Below are 17,632 nucleotides of genomic sequence, written 5' to 3'. Positions count from 1 at the left end.
TGCAATTGCTGCTTTAACAGTCTGGAGAAAGGCAGTAGTAACCTTTATTGTATTGCATATTGTTCAAATGTGGGACAGCACAATGGACAGTCAACTTAATGAAAATTCACACTGTGTTGTCCTAGGCTATGTCAAAGAGAAACAACATTCAAGACCTCTCAACCACTGATTTGCACTCTCATTTCTAGACACTCCTAATGGGTACACAAATTTGTCACTGACCAATATATATGCACAACATTATTCCAATCTTATTCGGAAAATGAAAGTATTCTGGCCCTTATTCCAAATTTGCAAAATATAGTCCAAAATTATTCTAGATTTAAAGTAATAATCTCAAAGATTTTCATAAAAATAAATGTCTGTTAAGTCACTATCTGTCGCCGAATTAGGTAACACAATGGTGATTGAGCCTATTATTATATTCATTTATATTATTATTATAATAATAATTTATGATTAAAGAACTGGGTGTCTGTGGCGACATTCCCGGGAAAAAATCACAAGCGGCGCACAGTTAGTGACACGTTTTCCATCACCCATCAGTGGTTGGTCCGCCAGAGAGGGTAGGCTCGCTCTTCAACTCACTTTTGTGTGAGCGGCGTACTGTTTTTTTTTTTTCCAGTGTCTGCATGTGTTACAATAACAGAGAAAGGGGGGGTGGGGGGAGTTATGGAACCCTAAAAAGTTTTTGTGTAACATTGGAGATCATATTATTTGTTGATATACATTTTATATTACATTTGTTGACAATGTAACATTGCTAAATTACATAGCTATTTGCACAGCTAACGCTAGCTACCGGACCACGTCAAGAAAGACAACATTAGTTTAGACAACGTTGCGCACAGTATCCATCTCTCATATCAGGTAACGTTGCATTAGCTAGCTAGCTAATGTAATTAACACAATTTAATGTCAGCTAACAATTAGAAAAAACGCTAGCTAACGCTACCGACCGGTACCGACCTCGCAAACCGTCTCTCGAATGCAATGCTACCTTGTTGCAACATTGCAGTGTAGCTACCTAAAGGCCAGTTCAGATCAATGATTTGCAACGAGACTGGATGCAACTTGCAAAATTCCAAGACGTCTGATTGTAAACGTTCTAAAACTGCACTTGGCGATTTGACAAGTTCGGTCTTTTAAAACCTTGGGGCAGGCAACGGCTCGGCTACTAGCCAGTTCACACCGCTGCAATTTTCTCTGCAACATTCTAAAACCGTTTCGCCTCGCTGCGAATCATTGATCTGAACTGGCCTTAACGTTACCGTTATTTACATTGCCATCGAGTTCATCAATATATTATAATGATCTGAATAAAGCCGGGGTATGTGGAGCAGAGCCGGGTCTGATTTCTGAAGACGTCACGCAGGAGAAAACTAAATAAAACAATACGGCAGTATGGATTAGCATTATTATTTTATTACGCTTCCTCATATGTTCCTTCAGCCTTTATGCCCTTTTTGATGAAATCTCCTTTGTTTTTGTTTTATTCTTATTGTTCTGATTGCTAATTTAGCACCCAGCTCAGCTTTATTCTTGAACAGTTTAGCTAGCAGAACCAGAAACACCAGGGCAGTTGTTGCAAGGCAGTTGTTTCAAAAATACCACACAACAATCATTCACGAAAAAGACTGCTTATTGTGCACGAGATACATAATTGCACGAGCCACAGCGAATCCTGCAAATTCTTCTCTGCAGTGTAAATGCAGAGAATGTTCATACCGGGCAAAAGGTGGATAAAGTATGTTTGCAGAAATTGATCATCACTAATTCCACTCCAGGTTTGCTACGGCATTTTAACCCGGCTCGGCAGTGTAAAGACATCTTAAGTTAGCCTAATGTTAGACAACGAATGAGTATGTACATAACGTTACTTTTATAACAACTGTTTTTTATTCAGTAAATAGTAAGTGTTGTAGTTGGCGTGCCAACTGACTGACGTCACACAGGCGACACTGGTTGGATCCGGTTGGATCTATGGGAAGTGAGGTCCAAAAACAAAAAAATCTCTTTGAGATTGTAACTTTAAACGATACTGATTCAATACTCGGTACCTAACGATACTGAAATTACCTTAATAGATCAGAAACGTAATGTCCACAAGGGTTGACCTCATTTTCGACTTCACGGTTTATTAACAACCTGGTTTATTAACAACCTTTAAGTTGAAGCCTGTTCAACATATTAATAAGCATAGGCCTATAATGTTACAACACTAATAGAAAAATATATTTCCAAAATTAAACAATTGTAAACTAAATAACTTTTAAACAGGTCTAAAGGCAGCATATTTTAGATCTAAAAACAGCATATTTTAATAACAATACAGCATCTTCCTATAATAAAATATTTCCAAATTAGAACATCTATTGCTACTGAAGTGTACTGAGTCGAAGCTTGCACTGTATCAACTTGGCTACCTTAGTTGCTACTCCCATCGAGCGAAGATTCTGACAAATTGCACCTTTCATCCTCTCAATCAGTAATGCGAGAGACACATTTCCCTGGCTTTTACATTTGACCTAAAAGTACCAAACGTCGGAAAAGTCAAATAACGAACCATTTTTTTAAGTACTGAAAAGGTGCTGAAGTTTCGGTGTACCATGCAACACTACGTCAAACACATATTCCAATCCATTGCTCAGCTTAGCAGAGAATGCACACTCAGAGCGCCTGAGAGACAGATAGAATAATAATACATATTTCAAATAATAAATACGACATTGAAAAAAAACGAAGCAAAAAACGAAATATCAACTCGTCATCTCTGCTACCTGCGTGCTGCCCGCAGAGTACCATACTATTTATTTCGACATTGGCACACTACAGCATGAATTGCGTCTTTTGTTTATATTCAATATTAGTAATTGCAGTGAGAAACTGCAGCTGTAGACACAAGAAAGTTTGTTATATTGTGGTAGCAACGGAACGAACCGAAATATTTTGAGCTGTAATACCTACATAGCAATGATGAAATTTTATGTGTTCAGTAGACAGAGACAGTAAAGCAATGATACTATCCGCTTCTGTTTTGCTCCAGAAAACGATGTCAGATAGGTCTATCAGTAAACGCTAATGTAAGTATTAGTGCTCAAAATATTATGGTTATATACGTTATTTTGAAATTGAGTGTCTTCAGATAGGATAGTGGTATTTTATAATGAGGATATTTCACACTGTAATGTAAGCGCTCATTAGTACTTTAGTAGTTTTTGTGACGCATGCAACAGTGATGACGTGAGAGTTGGAACATTGCCAAAACGTGGTGGATGGTTGAAAATATTTTTCATGTTGTCCCATCCCCATACAGGAAAACATAGGAGAGTGCGGAGTATAGAAATACATACAAGAGTTAATTATTACACATTTAGGTACTGTACCGCATTGTGTGACAATGTTTTTGCATTATTTTTTAATCTCACATCAATGTTTCATCTTAAACCTTCATATGGTGCTCATTTATATTCTGGACCTTCTTAGATATTTTAGACCACTGTACTGACGGAAAGCTTGCAATTTCCACTTGAAAATTATGCAACAGTGAGTTTCTTGAGTCAAAACAGTTGATTTGTAGTGAATTGCGTGAAAATTTACAGCAATACATAATTTAGACATTTTGGATAGATTTGGAGACGCTAGGTACACTGCTTAGTTTTTGCTTCATAGAACTTTAATAGTTCTACATATCCACACTTGGATTTTATGAACTTGTGGTCAATAAGTTTTGATCCAGGACATGTATAGTTTAACTTGGTGTATATATGCAATCTCTCAGTATTTCATTGCAAACAAAAAAATACAAAATTCATTTTTGCCTAGACAATTGCATTTGTGGCACTTTATTTCTTCCAAAATTATGAATATAAACTAATCTAAGTTAATATTGTAAATGGTACAAATGTCTTGCTTCATTTAAGCCATTTTTCAAGTCTGTGTGGTGTTCACATCTGGAGTTATAAAGCTTTAAATAGGGTACCGTCTAAATGGGCAAGGATTGGCCAGATTTGCCAGTCCACTGAAGGGGTTAAGGGCATACGTTTAGAGCCACTGCCTTTTTGCCCTTGATACCATTGGAAAATCCAAGGAAATCAGCAAAGAAAAAAAATTGTGGACCTCCACTTGTCCGATTCCTCCTTAGGAGCAATTTCCAAATAACTGAAGGTACCATGAGCATCGGTACAAACAATTGTATGCAAATATAAAAATCTTGGGACCACACAGACGCTGCATCGTTCAGGAAGGAGGCACAAATGAACTCCCAGGGCTGAACGATCTTTGGTCAGAAAGGTTCAACTGAACCCCAAGACAACAACAAATGAACTCGTGAAGGAGTTGGAGGCATTAGGTAACAAAGTGTCTACATCCACCGTTAAGAGAATCCAACATCCGCATAGCCTGAAAGGCTGTCGCTCAAGGAAGAAGCCCCTATTCCAAGATCGGCAGAAAAATGCCAGAATGAAGTTTTCAGGTGATCACCAGGACGAAGACCTAGCATTTTGGAGGAGTGTTCTCTGGTCAGATGAAACAAAAATTGAACTGTTTGGCCATAATGATCAGCACTGTGTATGGAGGAAAAAGGGTAAGGCTTTAAATCCGAAAAACACCATCCCAACTGTGAAGCATGGGGGTGGCAGCATCATGTTGCAGGGGTGTTTAGCTGGAAAAGGGACTGGTACACTTCAGAAAATAGATGGCATCATGAGGAAGGACGATTATCTAGAAATACTGAAGCAACACCTCAAGACATCTGCTAGAGAGTTAAAACTTGGACGCAACTGGGTCTTCCAGCAGGACAATGATCCTAAGCACACCTCCAAAGTTGTAACAAAATGCCTTAAAGACAACAAAGTGAAAGGATTGGAGTGGCCATCACAAAGCCCTGACCTGAATCCCATAGAAAATTTGTGGACTGAACTTATAAAGCGTGTCTGAGCAAGCAGGCCCACAAACTTCCCTGAATTACACCAGTTCTGTCAGGAGGTATGGGCAAAAATTAGCAAAGCAAAGTATTGTGAGAAGCTTGTGGAAGGCTACCCCAAGCATTTGATTCAAGTTAAGCAATTAAAAGACAATGCCACCAAAAACTAACAAAGTATATGTAAAGTTTTGACCCACTGAAAATCTGATATAGAACATAAAAGCTGAAATAAAAAGTCTTTTAGCTATTATTTTGTAATTGCCTCTTATGGAAATAAAGTAGATACCCTAATTGACTTAACACAGGAAATGCATGGTAACATGAAATGTATGTGGAGTTGTGAAAAATTGAGTTTGAATGTCTTTTGCCTAGGTGTATGTAAACGTTTGGCCTCAACTGTTGCTAGCTGTGCCAAAAAGCCAACTAGCTCCCCTCAGAACACAGCTAGTTTCCGCTTTAAGTTACTAGTTGCCACAAAAATGCAACTAGTTAGGTGTAACATAAAGCTAGGTCAGCTAGCTACATTTATTTTGCTCACTTGGTAAGCTTGTTATTGGCGCACTAGTTAAGCTAGCTACAATTGTACCATGCAACTAGCTAAACTTTATGGCCAGCTAGCTAAACTATTTGGTCCTCACGACCAACCAGCTTGAACTATTAGGCATCTACTAGTTGCACTAGCGACAGATTATATGCAAATTTTCTTAAGGGGACGGGCAATGGGCGTGACCACATGTCTATTTTAGACTGATGGAAGTTTACTCCTCAGTTTAACCTCTTTGCGCACATGCCAAATCTGGCCAATCCTTTCAAATTTAGGGGGAATCCTATTTAAAGCTTTATAACTCCAGGTGTGAGCATCACAGAGACTTGAAATATAGAGTAAATTAAGCAATAAGCATTTCTACTATTTACAATACTAACTTAGATTAGTTTATATTCATAATTTAGGAATAAGTAATCTGCCACAAAGGCAATTGCCTAGGAAAAAAAGCAAAAATTGTTTTTTTTTTTAGTTTGCAATGAAATACTGGGAGATCCCATATATACAACAGGTTAAACTATATATGTCCTGGATCAAAAACTCTTTGAACACAAGTTGATACAATCTAAGGGTGGATATGTAGAACTACTAAAGATCTATGAAGCAAAAAGTAAGCAGTGCACCCCATATCTCCAAATCTATCCAAAATGTCTGAATTATGCATTGCTGTAAATCACAACGTAATAACGTATTTCACTACAAATCAACTGTTTTGACACAAGAAACTCACTTTTACATATTATTCAAGTGGGAATTACAAGCTTTCTGTCAGTACATTATAGTTTTTGTCCATTATAAAGCATATACATGAGCCCCTTATGAATGTTTAAGATGAAACATTGATATCAGATTAAAAAATAATTTAAAAATATGTCACACAATGTGGTACAGTACCTAAATGTTTAAATGTAATGTTGTCTTGTATGGGGATGGGGTGACATGAAAACAATATTCAACCGTTCACCACGTTTGGCGATGTTCCAACTTCCAATATCATATCTGGTGCATGAAACACAAAAATTACCTAGCTTTTTTATCTTAAAATGCTACCAACAAACACTTACGTTACAGTGTGAAATATCCTCATTATGAAATGCCACTAATCTATTTTAAGACATTCAATTTAAAAAATACCGTATATAACTGAAATATTTTGAGCAGTAATACTTACATAGTGAAATGTGATGTGTTCAGTAGTTAGAGACAGAGAAAGTAAATCAATGGTGTCATCCTCTTGTGCCAAGCTAATTGGCCTGGAGACCCAACTAACTGCACAATTAGCCAACTCGTTTTGCAAAAAGGCCACCTAGTTGAGCTAGCTACAATAAGAAATTTAACTAGCTAATTTAACTAGCTGCCTGACAAGGGTCACCTCCTTAAGCTGGCTGCATACTGGCACATAGTTAAGCTAGCTAGGTCACAAAACCTTTAATAAAATGCAGCTAGCTTACCTACTACCTAGGTCATTATGGCCAGCTAGTTCTACCAGTTGAACTAGCTACAGATAATATGCTAATTTGTTTAGAGGGTGGGCAGAGTGGGCGTGCCTTCTGGATTTCACCAAAGAAAATGGAATCTGTTTTAAACTGTGGAAAGGGATGTGAAATTTGTTTTACATTACATTACATTACAGGCATTTGGCTGACGCTCTTATCCAGAGCGACGTACAACAAAGTGTATAACCATAACCAGGAACAAGTGTGTCGAAAACCCTAGAGGGCAGTAGCCTACCGTTCCAAGTGCAGGGAACAACCGCATAGTTCAACTTGGACCCTGTAGGTTAAACTGATTAACACTAACACAAACAAGAACAGCAACAACGCAGTCTATGCAAAAATACAAGCAATAGTCAAGACGAGTTAAGTCACCTACAAAACAGCTAACTAGTTACAACCCAAAGCTTCAATGTAGAGATTAAATTGAGAATACGATTTCTCTCAGCATAATGACGGATTCAAAGACTAAACTCACCCGATATTGTCTTCAAATGGATCTATGCTCAAGAAAAGTAATTATACATCCTCTCAAAAAGCTTTTACTTACAAACTCTTGATAGCCTAGCATGCACTCTGGCTGGCACTGTCTTCCATTGCTTCCGTGACGCTCAGACCCTCCCCTCACTGCTAAAAACTAGACCCTACGGTGTCGGACTACTTGCGTCGCCATGGATGTCGCTTGCCGTAAAGAAGTTTACTAGATGTCGTAACACTTAGATTTGGAGCTCCAGCTCTTCTGCACCCCACCTAATGAAAAAGTCCAAATGGCGAGCAAACAATATGGCGGACATAGGTGGTCCCAATAGAAGTTGTAGAGCACATTCAGATGCATCAGTCGATTAAGTTTTGTGTTGATCTGACTTACGGTGTGGGAGTTATTACCTTTTAAACATGACCCTTTGTTATAGCGCCACCATCTGGCCGACATAGGTGATTTGTAGTGCCTGAGTAGTGGGGGGCCATAGGAACCGACCTACCAAATTTGGTTGGACTACAACTTATGGTTGCTGAGCCTCAGACATTTTAACGGATAAAACTTCCACGCCCTAACTAAAAAGTCAAAATGTCGGGCAAACAATATGGCGGACATAGGTGGTCCCAATGACAAAGTTGTACAGCACGTTCACATTTTAAAGTAAAGTGGCCATATTTTGCGGTGGTTAAGTCAGTTTAAAAACAGGCGGTTGTTAAATGAATTCATCGGTTGTTAAATGAATTAATCATCATTCAGCATTTAATGGTTCTGGACATGTATGACTATAATAATTCATGAAAAATTAAATTTTATGCCAGTAGATGGAATCCACATAAAGTCTGTTAGTGTACACTACTAAATTTGGGGATGAGGCACTTCATCACTTCATTTTTTTGTTATTTTGGTTTTGTACTCAAGCACTGAGTTTGAAAGGATGCAATGACAATGAGGATGAAGTGCAGACTGTCAGCTTTAATTTGAGGGTATTTTCATACATCGGATGAACCGTTTAGAAATTATAGAACCTTTAGTATATAGTCCCCCCCCCCCCCCCCCCCCATTTTCAGGCATCAAAAATACTGGACAGTTTAACGTAATGTAGAATAAAGTAATAATTTTTAATATTTGGTCGCATATCCTTTGCATGCAATGGCTGCTTGAAGTCTGCGACGCATAGACATCACCAGGCGCTGGGTATCTTCCCTGGTGATGCTCTGCCAGGCCTGTACTGCAGCCATCTTCAGTTCCTGCTTGTTACGGGGACTTCTTGCCTTCAGTCTCCTCTTCAGCATGTAAAATGCATGTTCAATTGGATTCAGATCTGGTGATTGACTCGGCCAGTCAAGGATTTTCCCATTTTTGGCCGTCAAAAACCCCTTCGTTGCTCTAGCAGTATGATGAAGTGCCGTCCAATGAGTTTGGAGGCATTTGGATTTATCTGAGCAGATAAGATATTTCTGTAGACTTCAGAATTCATTGTTCTACTTCTGTCTGCAGTCACATCATCGATGAAGACAAGTGAACCCGTTCCACTGGCAGCCATACAGGCCCAAGCCATAACACCCCCTCCACCATGTTTCACGGATGAGGTGGTATGCTTTGGATCATGGGCATTTCCTTTCTTTCTCCACACTTTCCTCTTTCCATCACTCTGGTACATGTTAATCTTTGTCTCATCTATCCACAAGACTTTGTTCCAGAACTCTTGGGGCTCTTTTAGGTGCTTTTTAGCAAACTGTAATCTCGCCTTCCTGTTCTTCAGGCTTATCAGTGGTTTGCATCTTGTAGTGTACCCTCTGTAGTCCTGCTGGTGTAGTCTTCTACATATGATAGACTTTGACACATTTACACATGCATCCAGGAGTGTGTTTTTGATCTGTTGGACTGTTGTCAGGGGGGTTTTCTTCACTATAGAGAGTATTCTCCTGTCATCCACTATAGTGGTCTTCCTCAGTCTACCGGGTCTTTTGACATAATTGAGTTCACCAGTTGTTTTTTTCTTGTTAATGATGAACCAAACTGTTGACTTGGGCATGCCGAGGGTTTTTGCAATGTTCCTGATTGATTGATTTTAATTTTTGAGCCTTATGATGGCCAGCTTACTTTGCATCGACACTGCTGTCTTCCTCATGTTGTCACACCCCAACAACAATCTCCAAAGGCAATTGCAAAGTCTAGAATCAAGACTAGACATCAACAGCTCTCTTCTGCAAAAGGTGCTGTCATTTCTAAACGGTTCATCCGATATGGATGGAAATACCCTCAAATTAAGGCCGACAGTCTGCACTTCAATTTCATTGTCTCCTTTCAAACTCAATGTGCTAGAGTTCAGAACCAAAATACCAAAAAAATGTGTCACTGTCCAATGAATTGTGGTGCTCACTGTATATCCAAACACCTGCAAGGATGTTAGCATTTCACTTACAGAATTCTGTAGGATAATAATAATAATAATAATAATAATAATAATAATAATTATTATTATTAGGGGTCCAAGCAGCGAAGCTGGTGGAACCGTATTGTATCTTCCAGAACACGTCTCCTGTCTGTTCTGGCCCCACGATGGTGGAATGACCTCCCTGTGGAGGTCAGAACAGCTGAGACTGTGACCCATTTCAAACGACGACTGAAGACCCACCTCTTCAGGCTGCACCTCTCCCCATCCCTCCCTTCCCCCCTGTAAATGATAAACTTAGGGTTGTAACTAGGCAGCTGTTTCATAGGTGACTTAGGCGCATAAACTGTCTTAACGACTACTTGTATTTTTATTTATTTTTTCCATAGATTGCGTTGTGGCCGTTCTCGTTGTTAGTGTTAATCAGTTTAACCATCAGGGTCCAAGTTGAACTATGCGGTTGTTCCCTGCACTTGGACCGGTACTTTTCTCTAGGGGTTTCGTCATACTTGTTCCTGATTATGGTTATACACTTTGTTGTACGTCGCTCTGGATAAGAGCGTCTGCCAAATGCCTGTAATGTAATGTAATATTCCGTAGCAACAAGATTAACCTGACATGAGCCCTAACATATGCCAATACAGCAGTGAAAACGCTGCTCACTGAATAACGAAATAAACAAGACAAAAATTATACTATGTTATTCTACAGTCAATATCTGGGACTAAACATTGAATAAATATACAATCTTACCATTGGTTTTACGCGGAGAGATGTCCCTTTTGCAACTGAGTGGGCATATATTGTCTTGGACAATCTGTTTGTGAAATAGACGCGCATTTGTGATTCCTGGGTCGGCTACCTTCAAAAATAGCTGTGCGTAATACCACACCTGTTGCTTACCGCGTTGTCGCCCTTTTTAGTACAATTTGGCTTGATTGACAATTCATTTATTCAGTAGGTGAGAGTATAAGCTTTCTAACGATGTGTAACATGTCTGATTTTGCATTTGGAATAGCGTTTTATAGGTCAGCGTAACCAAAAATTTTCTCATCTGCCAATGTCTAAATAAATAGATGCGCAGCACGCAGGTCACGAGTTGATATTTCGTCTTTTGTTTTGTTTTTTCTCAATGTTGTATTTATTATTTGAAATGTGTATTTATGTGTTATTATTCTATCTGTCTCTGAGGCGCTCTGAAATGTGCATTCTCTGCTAAGCTGAGCAATGGATTGGAATAGGTATGTGTCTGACGTAATGTTGCATGGTATACCGAAACTTCAGCACTTTTTCTACTTAAAAAAAAAAAAAAAAGAAACGGTTTGGTATTAGAATTTTACGACGTTCGGTAGTTTTGCGTCAAATGTAAAAGCCAGGGAAAATTGTCTCCCGCATTACTGATTGAGAGGATGAAAAGTGTAATTTGTCAGAATCTTCGCTAGATGGCAGTAGCAACTAAGGTTGGCAAGTGAGGTGACGTGCGCTTGTGCATTCCCCTTCGTTGATACAGCGCAAGCTTAGACTCAGTTCACTTCAGTAGCAATAGCTGTTCTAATTTGTAAATATTTTATTATAGGAAGATGCTGTATTGTTATTGAAATATGCTGTTTTTAGATCTATTTTAAAGTGAAAGACCTGTTTAAAGATAATTTACTTTACAATTGTTAAATTTTTTAAATGTATTTAATATAGTTTTCTATGGTTTAGTGTTGTAACATTATAGGCCTATGCTTATTGATATGTTGAACAGGCTTCAACTTAAAGGTTGTTAATAAACCAGGTTTTTAATAAACCGTGAATTCGAAAATGAGGTCAACCCTTTTGGACATTACGTTTCTGATCTATTAAGGTAATTTCAGTATTGTTAGGTACCAAGTATTGATCCAGTATCCTTTCAGTATCGAGTATCGTGATACTAAACCTGGTATCGGTATCAAAGTCAAAATTTTGGTATTGTGACAACACTAGTGTGATACCTTTTTTACTTGCGGCATGGAAGCGCTGAAGCTGTAAATACACGCCGGGCCATCTAAGTGTTACGACATGCCATCTAAGTGTTACGACATCCCATCTAAGTGTTACGACATAGTAAAGGCCTTCACGGGAAAAGGCCAGGACACATCCATGACGACGCAACTAAGTCATCCGACAGCATCTCTTAGCACAAAATTGGCCATAAGTCATCAATATTTTATACAATCATCATGATATTCACTAGATATGTTGGGTGAAGGCATATGATCATACGGAAAAAGCCATTTTAAAATCGCTGCATAGGGGGCGCGATGGTGCCAATGATTGGACCCCTCCCAACGCCGCTTGCGGCTTTAATTATATTATTATTATTGTTGTTGTTATTATTATTATTATATTCAAAGAAAGAAATTCATTGATTTTTTTCCCAATGTTCAAAGACTTTTCACAATATTTTGTAGGAAAATTGTAACATTGATCATTCACTGCCTTCTGAAACAATTCTTAATCCTTGATAAAGATTAACAAATTAAGATGCATAAATGATGCATTGTTAAAAAGGATTTGATGCAATTAACTCAAAAAACACAATTCATACCCCTGCTTGCAATAGCTATTTTGTCCCTTTAACATAAGTAACACAGCTGAGTTTTCACCACTGATGTGTGCAAAAAAAGCAACTTTTTACTTCACAAACGGCGAAATAATTATCTCAATTAGCCATTCCAATGCCGAGAAATTAACCTAAAATCAAGCTACAACTAGCCTCTCCAAGATCTACATCATGACTTTTGCCCATGCTTGGAAACCCCATATACGTTGCAGTAATCATACAGTGTCGAGTTCTTGAGGCTCATTTCCTTTCTAACGTAGCTTGACTTCCTTCTTGCTGAAACTACGACCTAGCTAATTCTGCTTACTGACTTTCACTATGCGTTTTCATGTAGCGCATAAGTGGAAGCTTTGCGCACACTTTATTGGAGCTTTGTTTATCGGCAAATGCTTTGAATGAAAGGCACTGCAGTAGTGATAAAGGGCACTATTATTGTAAATCATTTATGATTCGATTTTAGATTTTTTATTTACTCCTTGTGAGCTCTCACTCTGTTGTGATCAGGTGGTTTACTGCTGACAAGCCTGATATACAGCAGATGATCCTAGATGTACTGCTGCGCTTTGGATTATTGTCCTGTTGTATGTTTTAGCTTTTGGCTAAGCTTTAGCTGTTGGACTGGTGGTCTTGCATTTTCCTCTAGAATATGTTGGTATAGAGAGAAAGGCAGGTTGCATTCAATGATTGCGAGGCATCCAGGTCCAGTGGCTGCAAAACAGCCCCAAATTATCACCCCTCCACCACCATAACAGTTGGCATAAGGTTCTTCTGGTGATATATGGTGTTTCGTTTTCACCAAACAATATGCAATATGGCCAAAACAACTCCACTTTGATCTCATCTGTCCAGAGGGCAGTATTCCAAAAGGCGTGCACTTCATGCAGGTTCAATTTTGGAAATGTAAGCCATGCTGTATTGTTCTTTTTGAAGATGAGGGGGTTTGTCCTGGCTACCCTACCATGAAACCCATACTATTTTAAAGACCCTTTGCAGTCAAAATCATGATTTTAAAATGCTTATATTATAACCAAAGACTATAAGGTTACTTACACACTGATTTTAAAAGTATTTCATACATGTATGTAATGAATTAGATTTTTTTCCCTAAAAACTATACAATGCTCAACATTGCCGCCTGGCGGAGTATTTGGTATTGGTGGTTTTGAGACTAAATTTGTGACGTTGTGAATTTCTAATTTGCATTGACCAATGTGCAGTGGCCAAAACACTCACCCAGGATGAATATTTATGTAGTGTGTGCTCCCAAGTTCAAAGCCGGTTGAACGGACCAGTTTTGGTAAGCATCCGTTTGGGCTAGATGACGTTCTGCTATTAATTGGATCAAGCCTATAACCTATAACGTTACCGTTAATCTCATCTCCCCAATTTACTTGCTGTCTGGCTATTTACTTGCTGTCTGGCTATAGATAATTTTGCTAATGTACCAATGAGCTGTACTTATCTTGTGTAAATATAGCTAACGTTAGCTGGCGAGTGTAACGTTACTTTATTCTCCAGACTGTTATAATGCTACTGCCGCAAAAAAAAACGATCGATAATGTTATGTGCTAACATAGGGTATCCTATAACATTAGGCTCCTATATTGTAGGCTGTAAGCAATGGGCTCATATATACACGGCTCAATATTTCTAATGCTGTCATTGCTGTACTCGTTATCCATTATTGCGGTCATATGATAAGTAGCTAACGTTTGCTAACAACTGACGTTACGTGGAGTAAGCGCTGATCCAGGTCAGTGGAAGTGAGCAGCCCGGGCTGTCAATCAAAAGTGAATGCATAAACGATTAGGACTGAAATGACACGCCCATCCAGTCTTGAGTTTGCTATATTAAGAAATTCAGGTTTTACATCAAAGCAGGTTTTTTATCTTTTCAAAGTCTAATAAGTAGAAAAGAATACATATATATTGTAATATAGTAACTAAAGGAACAATTTAAATGTAAGGAAGCGGAGGCTGCGCAGGGACTTTAATTTTTTTCCTAATGGTGGAGTCATGAACTCTAATATTTACTGTATCGACAGAGGCCTATAGATCCCCATACGTAGTTTTAAGCTTTCTTGCAGTTTTTCTGTGCAACATATCGTCTGATCTTGGGGTAAATTTTCTTGGATGCTCACCCCTGGGTAGTTTGGCAACTGTCTTGAATGTTCTCCAGTTTTAAGTGACCTTCCTCACAGTGAAGTGATGGACTTATTGTTAGATGGCAAATATCTTGTGTTATCCTGAAAAAGAAACCATTGTAAAACTGTCCCACAACCACAGGAAGAACTCAATACAACTTGAGAAACCAGTTTCCCTGACTACAGTGAAGGGACAACTATGATATGCCTCCCTAAAATGATGTGTATGTGAGAAAAAGCCCTTGCTATGTGCTGTTAACAAGATGAAAGGACTCCATTGGCTAAGCGCCATCAACACTGGACCAAAAATAATTGGGAAAAGGCAGGTACACTTCCTTTTAGACCAGCAGATTGTAGTTTCCATTTCGCTGTAGTCGGGGGATCTGGTTTCTGTCTAGTTGCATTGAATTCTTCTTGTAGTTGTGGTGCAGAAGATATTTGTCTTCTGCCTCTGATGTTATCTTTCTTCTTCCTGGTCTTCTCCTGTTAACATTACTGCCCACCTGCTGGACCATTCTGAGTGTGTACTGAACACTGCATTTGGATATCTTAAGCTTCTTTGCAATTTCTTGCAGGAAGTAACTTTGCCACAATTTGTTTACTTGGCTCTGCACACGAAGCCTAACTCCCTCTTCTTTACCATATTTCTTTACAGGCCAATGGTATTAGGCTACCTGTGGTTAAAAAAAAGAAACTTAAGGTAGATACTGTAAGATTTCCTCCCTCCCAGACCTCCACCTTCCAATTCCAATGATTGGGTAGACTTCCAATAATGTGTTTAATTGTAATTAAAGCCAAAGAAAAATGTGCATAAATTGTCCAAATTCTTCTTGACCTGAAGTTTAAAAAAAAAAAAAAAAAACGCTGGTGGCCTATACTTTTGGCCTGTCAGGGTTCGTACGGTCATGAAAAACCTGGAAAAGTCATTGAAATTTAAAATGCAATTTCCAGGCCCTTGAAAAGTTATGGAAAATAATATTTTTTGAAAGGTTTTGGAAAAGTAATGGAAATATAGCTAAAGTTGCATCAAATATAATTACTAATTAATCCAATCATAAAAATAGTATGTATAGTAATAAAACGTAAATTGACCCGTAACCTGTATTTTGGTGGTGTGAGAAGTTAATTCGGTCCGGCTCAGTCTGTTTACAGGCACGCCTCTGCTGATGTAGCAGTTAGTAAACGTAGGCCCTACTGTGCCGACAATATGCCAGGGAAGTGCAGCTTCAATAATATATCAGGGCTCGAAATTAACTTTTTTACTTGGTAGCACTGGTGCTCCCAAATTCAAAAACTTAGGAACACCCACCGAAATGTAAGGAGCACCAACAATATATGCAATAGATTTTTTATTGATAAAAAACGACAATATAACAGTACGGTTTACAAGTAACAGTTAAACTGTCACGCATAAAATGTGTCGACTCTTCAAGGAATTGCGTGTTATGCATTCAAACGACAAAGCGCGTCACATTAATACCGCTAATTAAATCAACCGCCAGTAAGCTGCATCGGAGAAATTAGCTGGGTCGCTACACAAAACGTCCGCTTCAACTTTTCAGCTTTCGATAACGCCAATAAATTGAACATACACTTTTGTCTTCAGGTAACATTAGTTAACGCGTTAGCTCTCTGTGTCGCGTGACAGTGGAGTGCAGCGAAAGGGAGTGATTGAAGGCTAATATTAACCAATTTAAAATCAGAATTAAAGGTAAGAATGTCAAGCTCGCGATTGGTTAGAAGGGTCACCGTCAGCTCACAAGGGACATGCTGAATGTACTAACTAGCGAATGTACAGAGAAAGAGACGTTCGACTGGGAAAAAAAGAGAAAAAAAAAAGAACAGAACAATTATTTGCAATCGCACAAATGCTCCCAATTATATTTTGAGGTCGCACAGATTAAATTTCGGGAGCAATTTCGATCCCTGTTTGAGACCTGTATCTAAGTGTGTCTGTCTGGTGTTTACAGTTTTTTTTTTATTGCTAAGACACATTTAATGAAACAATTCCCCTTTTTCTCAAAACTATTAACACAATCCCAAAACTACACATCAATCAGCACAAACCTCAAACATCCATGCCAAACTCAAATTATCTTCTCAAAAACATATACTCTTCCATCAAAATTAAACTTTGCCTTCAAATGGCACACACAAGCCATCGAAAACACAGACAATGTAGATTACCCATAACACACCAGTGAGATAAATTCAAAGCACTAATGCAAAAACCTTTTATAGCAGTGCGTCAGGAGTTATTTTCTCCTGGTTATTCTACTTATTTTATGGTTTTCAGATTTTGATCTTTGCAATGTTACACTCCTAACAAATGAGTGAGTGTGCAAATTTCCAAATATTTTATTTGTAGTACTGAAAAGTGATGCTGAGTGAAAAGTACTGTACAGTAACCACAACACAGTTGAAGGAACAAAAAAATGTAGTATTTTCAAAGGAGAGTAGCATTCATAAAAATAACTCAGTATATGCAGCACTATAAACAAAAATAGCAATAAAATCTAAAGAACATATAGTCTGTAAATACACTTCAACATTACATAGACAGCATATCCTCTCACAGTAGTACAGCAGATACAATATGTAACATTACAGTAAATTATAGTACCTGTTTTCTTGTCTGAAAGTATGGACAATGGATGCCACTGTGAAACGATTCTAGTTTGGCTGAACTCTCTGTCCAGCTTCCCTCATCATCATACCATGCACCAGCACATGGTCAATCAAGGTGGCACGTATTTTGTCTGGGACAAATTGTCTCCTGCCTCTTCATCTCCTTTGTCTTCCTGATCTTTGGACAGCTTGTCCATTTTGAGGATCCATTGTTCAAAAGCACACAGACTGTGGCCCTATTTATTGATCCAGAGATTGTGACCGGTGTGTAAACAATTTTGCTGCCAAGTGTTTGCACCTAGAGAAAGGTGTGTTACCTGAGTTTAGGTTGTGATGACTTGAGTTAACTGTTTTGACTACTAGTGTTTGTTGCATGAGCACAGTGTGTAACCAGTGATTCATGAGAGCATTTGTTTGTAGAGATTTGCAGAAAAAGTTTA

At 38.4% G+C, this 17,632-nt stretch overlaps 1 protein-coding gene across 7 annotated transcripts in view; it reads left to right on the top strand.

Annotated features, from left to right (window-relative positions):
• LOC118229832 (serine/threonine-protein kinase MRCK alpha-like) overlaps positions 1 to 17,632 on the top strand; it is a 375,259-nt gene that overhangs the window by 234,054 nt on the left and 123,573 nt on the right. The window lies entirely within an intron of this gene.

The sequence above is a fragment of the Anguilla anguilla genome, chromosome 6 (assembly GCF_013347855.1).
Source record: "Anguilla anguilla isolate fAngAng1 chromosome 6, fAngAng1.pri, whole genome shotgun sequence".
In the NCBI taxonomy this organism is placed as follows: domain Eukaryota; kingdom Metazoa; phylum Chordata; class Actinopteri; order Anguilliformes; family Anguillidae; genus Anguilla; species Anguilla anguilla.
Note: the sequence above shows the minus strand (reverse complement) of the source record. Positions and strands in the feature narration are given on the sequence as shown.